The sequence below is a fragment of the Mustela erminea genome, chromosome 7 (genome assembly GCF_009829155.1).
Source record: "Mustela erminea isolate mMusErm1 chromosome 7, mMusErm1.Pri, whole genome shotgun sequence".
Classification (NCBI taxonomy): Eukaryota; Metazoa; Chordata; class Mammalia; order Carnivora; family Mustelidae; genus Mustela; species Mustela erminea.
In genome coordinates, this window is record NC_045620.1 from 134,107,628 (window position 1) to 134,120,161 (window position 12,534).

Below are 12,534 nucleotides of genomic sequence, written 5' to 3' on the forward strand. Positions count from 1 at the left end.
TTTGGCCTTGGGCCGGAACTATGGCCTCCTCCCAAGTTCACCACGCTCCACCAACTCAAACAAAATCATCTAGGTCAGAACGAACGGAGAACTGATAAGGCACAGAGCCCTGCGGCATTTCATTCATTTTTTACATGTATTCACTGGAACCTTCACTCATTCATCCATTTCCCTGGGCCCCGGCTAGAAGCCGGGACGCAGCCCTGACCAAGTCATGGCCCTTGTCTTCGAGCTGCTCACAGAGCCCTGGCGGGGGTCAGACACAGACTCACCGTGCTGCAGGTCATGGTAAGAAGTCAGCGGCACAGGATACAGGCAGCAGGAGGAGGGTCCCTCAACCTTCTGAGGGGCACACATGGGGACACTCCTGGAAGGGAAAACACATGGTCTTAGACCTTAGAGGCTGAATGGGATCCGGTCAAGGGCAGGATGGCGGTCGGGCATTCTAGGCATAGACAGCCAGAGAGCAAAGTGTTCCCTTAAGACCTGAGGCTCCCCAGGGCGGGCAGGCGCACACAGGGTGGGGCAGGAGGCCTGAGGAAGTCTTCTGGACCTCACAGAGCTGCCACCTCGGCCACTGAAGCTTGTTTTGTGCCTTGGTGGGTGGCCGGAAAGCCCAGCTTCTAGTTCTTGAAGGAATCCACAGTCGGACGTTCAAGGCTATCTTCAAATAGGAGTCAACATTCAAAGGACATACTGGCAAGGGAAAAAAAGGGAGAGAGCTGCTGAAGAAAATAATGTATGTTAATTTAAAAAAAAAGAAAGAAAGAAATGCGTGTTGTACTGTAAAAAAACGGGGGATGGTCATGAAACTACTTTGGACCTGTGTCCTATCACCGGGTCAGACCATTTGGAATATACTATATTATTTTTTAATTCTACAGTTATAACTAGCACAACTGGAAAGCATTACATTTTTCACATTTAAAGCATTAATACTCGGTGCCTGGGTGGCTTCAGTCGATTAAGTGTCTGCCTTCAGCTCAGGTCATGATTCCAGGGTCCTGGGATCGAGCCCCGTGTCTGGCTCCCTGCTCAGCAGGGGTCTGCTTCTCCCTCTCCCTCTGCTTCTCCCCTCCGCTCATGCTCTCTCTCTCTCTCTTTCTCTCAAATAATAAATAAAATCATTTTTCAAAATCATCATTTTTAAAAAAATAAAGCATTAATACTGTGAAAAGCAAACATGTACAATGCATCATAACCTTGTAACCCGACCTTGAAATGTCTTTGGTTTTTAGTACGTCAAAAAATAAACTCAGGAAGGGGCCTGGGCCTCTCTCAACTTATGGAAAGATCTAGAAAGTTCTGGGGAAGGAAGGAATGGAAGAGAACCACAAGAAGGCAGAAGCCGGGGGCTGCTGTGGTAGTTGAGACCTTAGCTGCTGAAACCCGGTCCAGTCTGGGTCCATGCGGAAGGAGAGGGGGAATACTACAGAGGCTTCAAATCTGGCAGGATTTGCTGATGATTCTGTGAAAAGAAAAAAAAAAATGTTAATAATCCCTTGTGCCTGCTAATGAGGGCAGATCCTGGTAACTAGAGGACCTTTTGTTTGGAGAGCAGAAAGTCAACATCCTTGGTCTGCTGGCTTTTGGCCAAATCACAGGCAGTCTCTGGCGTGGGAGGCAAGGCACTGAGAATTTGCAGAAGTAGGAGGGACCAAACTACTCAATCAGGAGGGGACAAGGGATGTGGGACATTCCTGAGGCTGCAGGAGCCAGTGGTCCTGGGGGCCACCACGGAGGGTCTCCAACAGACAGGGGTCCCGGGGACTTCATGGCCCAGAAGGGACCTGGACGACATTTGGATTGGGCAGCCAAGAAGCCCCTTTGCTTTTTTTAGCATCAAACCTGTAACCTCTGAAACCCAAGAAAAACTGAGCAAGGTGACTTGTTCAGACCATCTCTGCTCTGGAGAAGCACTTCACAGCATGCTACCCATCACAGTCTAACCACAGACGGGGTGGACATAAGCCATGCCGAGACCCTGGGGTATTCCAAGATCAGCCCCAACAGGTCATGGGAGGCAGGGCGTAAAAACCGCCCACTGCCTACAGAGCAGCTCCAGCTAGAGACCAGCCACCTGGGCAGGCTGCAGAAGGAGAGCCCTCATCTGTGCCCACGAAGCTCTGCTCACCGTCCGTCTCCTGAGATTTGCTACAAGAGCAACATGTAGGGCACCTGGGTGGCTCAGTTCCTTAAGTGTCCGCCTTCAGCTCAGGTCATGATCTCAGAGTCCTGGGATCGAGTCCTGTATCGGGCTCCTTGTTCAGTGGGGAGCCTGCTTCTCCCCCTGCTCGTCGCCTACCTCCATCTCTCTCTCTCTCACAGAGACAAAAATAAATAAATAAAGATCTTAACTACAACAACAACAACAAAAAGACAGCAAGGTCTAACAAGGAAGGCTTAGGCCATGTCTCACTTGAACAGTGGCCGTGAGGCCCTATAGCTCAAGGGGCTGGGCCTGGTCTCGTAAAGCCCCTCACTCTTTGGCTTTAGCTTTGTCTAGAAGCCTCGCAAATTGTTTACCAAGGGAAAGCCAGGCCCAAACATATAACCAAAGGCCACTGGGTCAGCCGCTGAGCTGCCTGTCTGACTTGTCGGGTGGTATATTGGGTGGAGATCACATTGGTCTCTGAAATGCCTGTTTAGGAAGGCTTCCTGGAGGAGGAACACACCCCCAGTTATCTGTGTTTGCTGAACGACACTAAAGATCACTTATTATTGCCCTCAGCTCGGATCTTTAAGCCACAGAAATACTTATGACCCTGCAGAGGGAAAAGCCCTTGCATTTTCTGGTCGTTGGGGGAACATCGATTCAGATATTGCTGAATAAGAGGTGACACCCACCTGCACAGCCAGAAGCCCTCCCCGCCCCCTCCGTTGGAGACCTGGCCTGCCCTGAGCCCTCCTCCTCTCCTCTCTACCCGCTTCTACCTCTCACTTACATTTGCTTGTCCGGCACTCATTTATCGGGGCGCCTGCCTTGTAAGGGGCATTCCGTCTGGCCTCAGGAGCAGTGAAAATCGATGAAACCAGTCTTGCCTTCCACCTGCTTGCAGGGCCACCGCAGAGACAGGAAGCAAGAGAATTCCAACCTTCAGGAAACAGGTGGGGGTGGGGCGTAAGGCAGATTCCTGCAGGGATGAAAAGTATTCAACAGCACCAAAGGGAGAAAAGAGCGTTCCAGTCTGCGAATCGACTCCCAACTCTTTAATAACATAAACCGCTGCAGGTGCTTTTAAAACTTGGTCATAAAATTCTTTGGTACTCTTGTCGCGGAGACGTGGGTCTGTGTCCCTTCGCCTTGAGTCTGGGTTCTATTGCTGTTCAGCTAATGAGAGATTCTGTCTCTTCCTGAATCGTGGAGTGCTCACTCTTGAACCCAGCTTCCAGAGCAGAAGGGAACCTCCGCCCCCCGCAACATACACACACACAAAAGCCTGTGTAAAGAGCCCACGGGACAGAGTAGGTGTTGTCACCAACCATCCCAGCTGAGGTCCTAGCCAAGTCCCATCCACTTCCCGACGTGCGTGAGCGAGCTCGCAGAAGCTACCCAGACTGTGGCCAGTGTCAGAAAGCCGCAGGCCAGGAAAGGTATTCCTTTAGGAACCTTAGAAGAGAATTGTTGCGAGCACTTTCAAATGCTGCTGATAAAGCTGTAAATTGACTAAGAATAGCTAGGAGATAACTGGGAAATAGAAATCAAGATCTCTAAAAATGATCCTGGGCAGGTGAATAGTTGTAAGAAATGGCAAATCAGTAAATCGTGATTGTAGAACTTGGGGCGGAGGTGGGGGGGGGGGTTGTGAATGTTTACTGAAAAAGTCTTCCGATATTTCTAGGTGTTTGACATTTTTAATAATAACACATGGGGAGGGAGAGGGGCTTGTGAGTCACTAAAAGGGAAGCCTAAGGAAATAGTCAAGAGATGTGATTTTTAAAAACCGAGATGCCCTTGCACTGTTGGTGGGAATGCAAACTGGTCCAGCCACTGTGGAAAAGAGTGTGGAGGTTCCTCAAAAAGTTGAAAATAGAGCTGCCCTATAATCCAGTAATTGCACTATGAGGTTTTTTACCCAAAAAATAAAAAAAAAGAAACCCACAAATGCAAAGGGATACATGCACCCCGATGTTGATAACAGCATTATTTACAATAGCCACATTATAGAAGCAACCCAAGTGTCCATGGACAGATGAGTGACTAAAGAAGGTATGATATAGGGGCGCCTGGGTGGCTTAGTGGGTTAAAGCCTCTGCCTTTGGCCCAGTGGTGGTCCCAGGGTCCTGAGATCGAGCTCCACATCGGGCTCTCTGCTTGGCGGGGAGCAGGCTTCCTCCTCTCTCTCTCTCTCTCTGCCTGCCTCTCTGCCTACTTGTGATCTCTATCTATCATATAAGTAAATAAAATCTTTTTAAAAAATTCTAAAAAGAAAGAAGGCGTGATATATATATTCAATGGAATATTACTCAGCCATAAAAAGAACAAAGTCTTACCACTTGCAACAACATGGATGGCGCTAGAGAGTACTGTGCGAAACAGAATAAATCAACCAGAAAGAGACAAATCCTGTATGATTACACTCATATGTGGAACCGGAGAAACAAAACAAACAAGCCAAGGGAATCAAGGAGAAAGACAAGCCAAGAGACAGACTCTTAACTGCTGAGAACAAACAGACGGTTCCCCGAGGGGAGGTGGGTCAGGGAGGGGGGACGGGACGGGGATGAAGGAGCCCTTGTCCGATGGGCACCGGGTGATGCATGGAGATGCGGGATCCCGATGTTGCGCTCCTGAAACTAATGTAACACTCTATGTTAACTGTATCAGAATAAGAATTAAAACTTAAAAATAAATTTAAAAATAAAAATTAAAAATAAAAAAATAAATTTTTTAATAAAATAAATGGATATTCCAGAATGTCTGCAGTGAACACCAGTGGCCCCTCCTCTTTGTCTGGGCACCACCTATCTCTCTCCATCCCAGGGTGGGGGGCTGGTCGCTTCAGTCCTGTATCGGCAATCCAGTTCCATCCCACAGGCGTCAGGGATGGGACTGGGCACATGACCTGCACCGATCAAGATTCTGTCCCCGCCAAGTTGGGATCTGACATATAAATCTGAGTTTATTCAAATCTTGTCCCCAGGAAAGATATGTTGAAGTCCTAACCCCCAGCTACCTCAGAACATGAACTTATTTGGGAGTAGGGTCTTTGCAGATATGATTAGTTCAGATGAGACCATACTGGGGTACAGTGGGCCCTTAATGCAATACAGCTGGAGTCCTTTCAAGAAAAGGAGATACACAGGGTGTCTGGGTGGCTCAGCCAGTTCAGCGTCTGCCTTTGGCTCAGGTCATGATCTTGGGGTCTTGGGATCGAGCTCCCTGTTCACCAGGAAGTCTGCTTCTCCCTCTTCCTCTCCTCCCCTCTCCTCCCCAGCTCATGCCCTCTTTCTCAAATAAATAATAAATAAAATATTTAAGAAACAAAGGAAGAGGAGATGCACAGACTTGGGGAGAAGGCCGTGTGAGCGGGGAGGCAGAGGTGGGAGTGATGCATGGGCCATGTAGGAGCCCCAGGAAGACTCCAGAAGCCGGAAGAGGCAAGGGAGGATGCGCCTGCAGGTCTCAGAGGGACCACCACCCTCAGCGGCCTTGATTTCAGACCTCTGGTCCCCAGGACTGTGAGACGGTGCGTTTCTGCTGCCTTCTGTGGGGTAGCCCTAGCGACCACTGCGGGGGCCATCTTCCACCGGGAGAACCGAGCAGAAGGAAGAAGAAGGCAGGGCCGCCAAGGGAGTGGCCAAGGGGGTGACCCATGGCTCTCTTCTTCCAGGCTGTCCCGAAGGCCGGCACATCCCCGCCCTCCGGCCACTGGGGCAACGCCTGCGCTCACCCTTCAGTGCCCTACTCCTTTTAAGCCAGATGTGATTCTAAGCAAGTACGAATACCGAGTACCAAGGTCAGGGCAGCCCCTCCTGTAGCAGGGGAAGTAAAAGAGAAGCCAACAAAATGGCCCACCAAGAGGACCAGGGAAATAAGTGGTGGGACATGCACAAGAGAGGCTATTAAGTCGTCCACCCAGAATCACGACATTGAAGCTTACCGACTCCTGTGCTTTATACACATTTCGCCTGGAATAGGAGGCCTTTGCAGATTTGACCCCCGCCACCTGCAGGGGGCGCGCTCATGTCCCTGCCCTCCAGGTTCGGGGGCGGGGGGGCGGGGGGGGGGGCAATGCCTGCCTTCTTTGCCAGGCGGCACCAGCGACCACACAGACCTCTGAAGGCAGGAACAGCGGGGTTTGGGTCGTTCCCACTGGAACGCGGACCAGCCTCGCCAGGCCCTGGGAAGAGGCTCTTCTCAGAACGGCGGCCCTCCAGGACCCGTGGCTCTCTGTCCCAATTTGCCTGATGCTCTTGGAGAAACAGAGGCGAGTGGATACTCCCTGCGAGCACCTGCTGTGCTCCTGGGCTGCCCAATGCACGAGGGCTCCCCAGAGGAGCGCCTAGGGAGAACACTGTGCCTGTGGACGCTTCCAGAAATACACCAGGATGAGGGTCACTCGCTTCTTTTTGCACTAAAATAAAACACGTATCAGAAACCTAATGATGTCAGGTACCGGGCCACACACCATCACTGACCTGGCAGGACTCTCCGCCAGCAGAGCAGCAGAGAACAAAACAGTACATTATACTGATGCAGAGAACCCCCCGACACCTAACGTTCACATGAAATCACATTTACACTTGAACGATTTTCACGTGTTCAAGTCAGTGGCATTAAGCACATTCACACTGTTGTGCCGCCATAACCAGCAGCCACGTCCAGAACTTTCTCATCTTCCCCCAAAAAAAGTCTGTCCCCATTAAACGTCAGTTCCCCATCGCTCCCTCCCCCAGCCTCTGGAAACTTCTATTCTACTTCTTGTCTTTATAGATCTAGGTGTTTCATAGAAGTGGAAGCACATAATATTTGTCCTTTTGTGTCTGGTGTATTTAATACATATACCGTATATATGTTAGCATATATGCTTCTGAGATTCAGCCATATTATAACATGTGTCGGAAATTCATCCCTTTGTAAGGCTGAAAATTACTGCCATGTACGGATATACCACATCTGGTGTAACCACTCATCCACCCGTGGACATGTGGGGAGTTCCCACCTTTTGAGTCCCGAGAATAATGTTGCAATGAACATCAACGTATCTGTGTAAGTCCCAGCTTCCAACTTTTTTTTGGGGGGGGGGGGATTGAGTGAGTGCAGGGAAGGGGCAGAGAGACAGGGAAAGAATCTCAAGCAGTCTCCATGCCCAGCCTGGCTCCTGGCACGGGGCTCAATCTCACAACCCTGAGATCATGACCTGAGCCCCAGTCAAGAGTTAGACACTTCACTGACTGAGCCACCCCGGCACCCCCACCCCAGCTTTCGGTTCTTCAGAGTATCTACTTAGGAAGAGAATTGCTGGGTCATGTGGTATAATATATCTGTAGACAGAACCTCCACTGCTTCCACCAGCAGAGCACGAAGGTTCTAGTTTCTCCCCATCCTTGCCAACTCCAGGTATTTTCCGTTTTTTTAAATTGTTGCCATCCTAATGGGTCTGCAGTGAAGAATAATTTCTGAGCCGAGTTAGTCTGGAGCAATGCATAGAATGGCCAAGCAACAAGGGGAGAAGGAAGCCCCAGCAGAGCCAGCCGTACCTACAATGTCAGGAAGGTGTGAGAGTTCTGGAATGCCAAGGAGAGTGGGAAGAGTGGGGGAGCCAGGGATGAGGCCAGACGGGGTGGGCCATGGAGGCAGTGTCCAGGGGACCAGACTCTCCTAGACCAGCGGGTGGCCTGGGGGAGAGGCAGGGTAGCATGGAGTGTGGCCTGGAGGCAGACAGGACTGCGGGGAAATCTCTACTCTGCTTCTCACCTGTGTGTCCTCAAGGCAAGTCACTCAACCTTCCCGATTCGGTCCCATGACTGAGAACTGGGACCCCACCACTCTTCAGCACAAGACTGCTGCCAGGCTTCACTAGAAGGATCCAGGTGAGCTCTCCACACAGCCTCCGACCTGAGGCTGACGTTCCCTGGGTGGCGGCCATGATGGGCAAGGGGTGCTAATGAAATAATAACGTACACACATCTGAGGAAGACGCTGAGTGTGACAAGGTGTAGGCCACCAAGCAGGCAGCATGGAAGGTTCCAAGAGGAAGGAGGCGAGACTCTCTCCTCAGTGAGCACGTGATCTGTTGCAGGAGAGCCCTGAGGAAGGGCTTCTTGTTGGGACTCTGGCGTGGAGAGGCTGGTTTAGAATCAGGGGAGGGGGAGAGTATATATATTTCTGCAAAATGTTCCACTTCCCATCCCCAAGATATTCTTCCACAAGAGGAAGGGACATGTCGATATTACCAACTAGTGTTCCCTCAAAAGTCACTCAGTAAAGCCCTGACCTCCAGTGTGACTGAATTTAGATATAGGGCCTTTTTGGAGATAATTAAGATCAAAAAGGTCATAAGGTGAGGCCCTAATACAATACAACTATTGTCCTCACAAGGAAAGGGAGAGACAGCAGTGAGGCTCACACAGACCAAAGGCCACGTAAGAACCTGTGAGAAGATGGCCACCTACGAATCTGAGAGAGGCCTCAGGAGAAAGCAACCCCGCTAGCCCGGTGATCTGGAAGTTCCAGCCTCCAGAACTGGGGGACAAGAAATTTCTGTCGTTTAAGTGACCCGGTCTCCGGTATTTTCCTTCATTCCTTTATTGTTGTGAGCCGCTCAGATGAGGGGTCGTGTGTTACTACAGGATAGACTCGTCCATTCTGACGATCACAGATTCTAAGAGCCGAGGCTCTGGGAGCTTGGGTGAGTTGGTTCACCTCTCTGAGGCCTGTCTGCCACAGGGAAGAGTCCCGGAATGCCTGCCATGGAGGGGCCTTCATTCCTTCACTGGACGGTACTCACCGAGTGCCCTGGGGGAGTCACCACTGGATAACGGGCCCCAGAATTCGTTCATGTCCCAACCCCTAGAACTGGTGAACACGCTGCATTACATATCCAAGGGGAATCCTGTTTGCAGGCGGAAGGAAGGGTTGCTGATCAAGTGATCTTAAAATAGGGAGATTATTCTGAATTATTTGGATGGGTCTGTGTAGTCCCAGGGGTCCTTAAAAGTGGGGGAGGGAAGCAGGAGAGAGAAAACAGAGAGATGGGACATGAAGAAGACTCAGCCGGACATAATCCGTGGCTTTGCAGATGGAGCGGGGCCAAGAAGCCAGGGATGTAGGAAGCTAAGGAAACAGGTGCTCTCTCCTGGCCTCCAGGAAGGAGCCCAGCCCAGAGGAACCCCTGAAGGCAGCCCAGGCAGACCCGGGTGGCACTTCTGACCTACAGAACCATGAGATAATAAATTTGCATCACTGAAGCCACTAAGCTAGAGCTAACTTGTCACAATGGCCGTGAGAAAGGAACACAATTGCTGAGAAGGGGAAAACCCAGGGGCGTGCAATAGAAAACTGGGGGGGCCAGAGGTGCAGTACGACTTCTCCCTCCCTGACTGTCAGGGGAGGCGGGGTCGGCTGATAATCCAGTTCCTTCCTTGGGGCTTTCATTTCATTGCATTCACTGCTGAGCAAATATAACGATCATGACAGTCCCCCCAACATATTCCTTCTAACCCAGACCCATCTGCCTTTGTCTCCTCTCCTTTCTGGGTGGAAGGGGTGTTTTCGGAAGTCAGGGTGAGGGACAAGGGGAGACAGGCAGCAGCCACAGTAACCCAGCTGGGGGAGAGCAGAAATGATAGGGAAATAGAAGAAAAAGAAATTTCCACTTTATTCACCAACATCTCCACTCCCGACCCTGCTTTAAAAAATCTGGGGAAGGACGTGCAAAGCTATCATATGTTATTTATTATTATTATTATTAATTATATGAAAGTTAGTGGAAATCTGAGTTACTAATTCTGTTCATTGCCCTGGGGGGGGGGGCAAAAGTCAAGGTCCTGGACTGTCCTTTCCTCCTCCTTAAATCCTCTGGTTTATTCACTTCTGGTTGGTGATCAAGACATTGCAGAGGAGCCTTCAGAAAATATTATGGTTGCCCCATGAGTCTTTTCGGGAACCATAGCCCGGAGCTGGGGCTTGACAGGCTCAGCTTCTGACCAAGGCCAATGGGACTTTCTGCAACTGCCTCAAATCTTGGTCACCCAACTCTGGAACACTCCGTTCTTATTGACTGAGCACCTAAAGAACAATGCTGAATATGCACCCAAAGTTCTAGAATTCAAGAAAGCTAATCATGTAAAATGTTTTTGACATTTTTGTTCTTAAAACCCAGTGTTGCTTTAAAAAAAAATAATAATAACTGACCTGCTGTGTTCACTGTCTCTGTGGCTCAGTATAGCTTTTGAGACTAGTCTCAACAGCCCTGCTACGGACCGCTGCCCGCGAGTGACTGCACACTCGGTACTTTTCTACTTCTGTGCCTTTACTCACGAGCCCGCCCTTGCCTGGCTCATCCCTTCTAGCCTTCCTGCCATGGCAGGAAATCTCTTCAACATCAGACTCCCTCAAAGAGAACACACTGCTTGCTTACTATGTGATCCCATGGAACTTTCTGGATATTCCTTCACGGTAGCTTTTTACTGACCTGCTTCCTTCATTGGACTGTGAGCGTCTGTACCACCAGGAACATCTATTAACATGGAGTAACCCCCAGAACCTGGGACCATGCCTGAAATAAATGGACATTCAGGAAATACTCGTCAAGTGAATGAATGGAATGAGTGAGGGACAGGATCAGTGAATGAGTGAACAGTGAACAGATCTAAGCCTTTGTTTAAGAGACAGAATGTTCTAGATAAATTCATCTTTTGATGGCTGAATCTGTGTTCTCTAAATTCTTATGTTCTCCCCATAGCCTCCAGGATACACGAGGCCTTCGGTGCCTAGCTAGCTTTTTCCCGCTTTGCTCTCCAGTCACTCAACGGGAGAAGAACCAGTCAAGCACTCGAAGGAGGTTCTAGACCTGTGCTGTCCAATATAGAAGCCATTAGCTAGCGGTTGATATTGGCCACTTGAAATGTGGCCAGTCTAACCTGAGACGTGCTCTAAGTATCAAATGTACTCTGGGTTTCAAAGAGTTGGCATGAAAAAACAAGTAAAATAGCTCATTAATCATTTTTATATGATCATATGTTGAAATGATAACATTGGGGGTATTGGGGGTTAAACTCTATTATTAAATTTAATCTATTTTTCTTTTTCCTAATTTTTAATTCCAGTGTGGTTAACATACAGTGTTGTATTGGTTTCAGGTGTTCTTTTTACTTTTCTCATGTGGCTACTAGAGAGTTTTTTTTTTAAAGATCTTCCTAATTTATCAGAGAGAGCGAGCACAAGCAGGGGGAGCAGGCAGACAGAGGCTGAGCAGAGAGCCCGTTGTGAGACTGGATCCCAGGACCCACTGAGCCACCCAGGCATCCTGGCTGCTAGAAATGTTTAAATTTTGTATATGGTCGTGGCTGACATTGTATTTCCGTTGGTGTCAGTTCCCCCTGCTGGGCCTTCTTCACTCCCTTAGCTTCTTATGCCTGGATGACTTTCTCTTCGCCTGGGAAATCTTTCAGACTCAGCTGTAGTTCCACTTCCTCCAGGAAGCCCTACAGGCCCTCACCACTCCTGGACTCCACTTAATGCTAAATGCTTTGGCCAGAATCGGAGCTACCTTAGGCACTCAGCACTACAGAGAAACAAACCAAAATGCTCAAGTCCACTCCAAACACAGGACGGGAAATCAGAGGGGAAAGATACAGCATCTTAGTCTGCTACGCTTAAAATACTTAATTTTGCAAATTTTGCAACTGATGGCATTGCTAAGGCCCCTCACAGGGCAAGGAAGGAACCCCCCCGTACTGCGGAGCTCTGAGCCTGAAGGCCCACGGGCGTCCACAGAGAACCTGATCTATCAGCGACAAGGTTTTGTACTCAGGTGTCCCCGAGATGGCAACTTCTAAAGTAATTCCACAAGATAAGTACATGTTCACTTATGGTGTATACAGTACGTGCTTAGCAAGCGTTTGACTGAATACTCGTCCGGTAGACGAGAAAGATTAGAAAAATATAATTAATATGTTACTTAATTAGCTCCCAGATGTACTGAGGGCTAAAAAAGGTTACCCCCCACCCCCAGACAAAGAGAACAAGGGGTGGGGAGTGGAGGGGCAAGGGATGAGTGACGGGTGGAAAAAGGGGTCGCTAGAGGCCAGGGAGGGAAAGAGAGAATAAAGACCCTTAAGATAACAAGGACCAAACCCCAGACTCTACAGGAGGGACAGGAAGTCCTCAAAACCCAGTTCGGAGTTCGCGCAGGACCAGGGGGCCACCGAGAAAAGAGAGGTTGAGCCGCCCCGCCCCCAGCAAGTCCCTCCTTCCGCCGCTCGCTCCGCCCCCAATAAAAAAATCAAACCGGGAACCTCTACCCGGCCGCCTCCCATTGGCTATGCGAATGACCGAAGCCCGCGAGGACCAATGAGCCGTGGCCA

At 49.7% G+C, this 12,534-nt stretch overlaps 1 long non-coding RNA gene across 1 annotated transcript; it reads right to left on the reverse strand.

The window, feature by feature from the left end:
- Positions 1–279: 279 nt before the first annotated feature.
- On the reverse strand, positions 280–3,043 carry LOC116596199. The gene is made up of 4 exons (XR_004288055.1): positions 2,946–3,043; positions 1,375–1,468; positions 487–696; positions 280–367 (listed from the first exon to the last, which is right to left on the reverse strand). It is a non-coding gene; the product is annotated as an uncharacterized LOC116596199 (long non-coding RNA).
- Between the last annotated feature and the right edge of the window lie 9,491 nt (positions 3,044–12,534).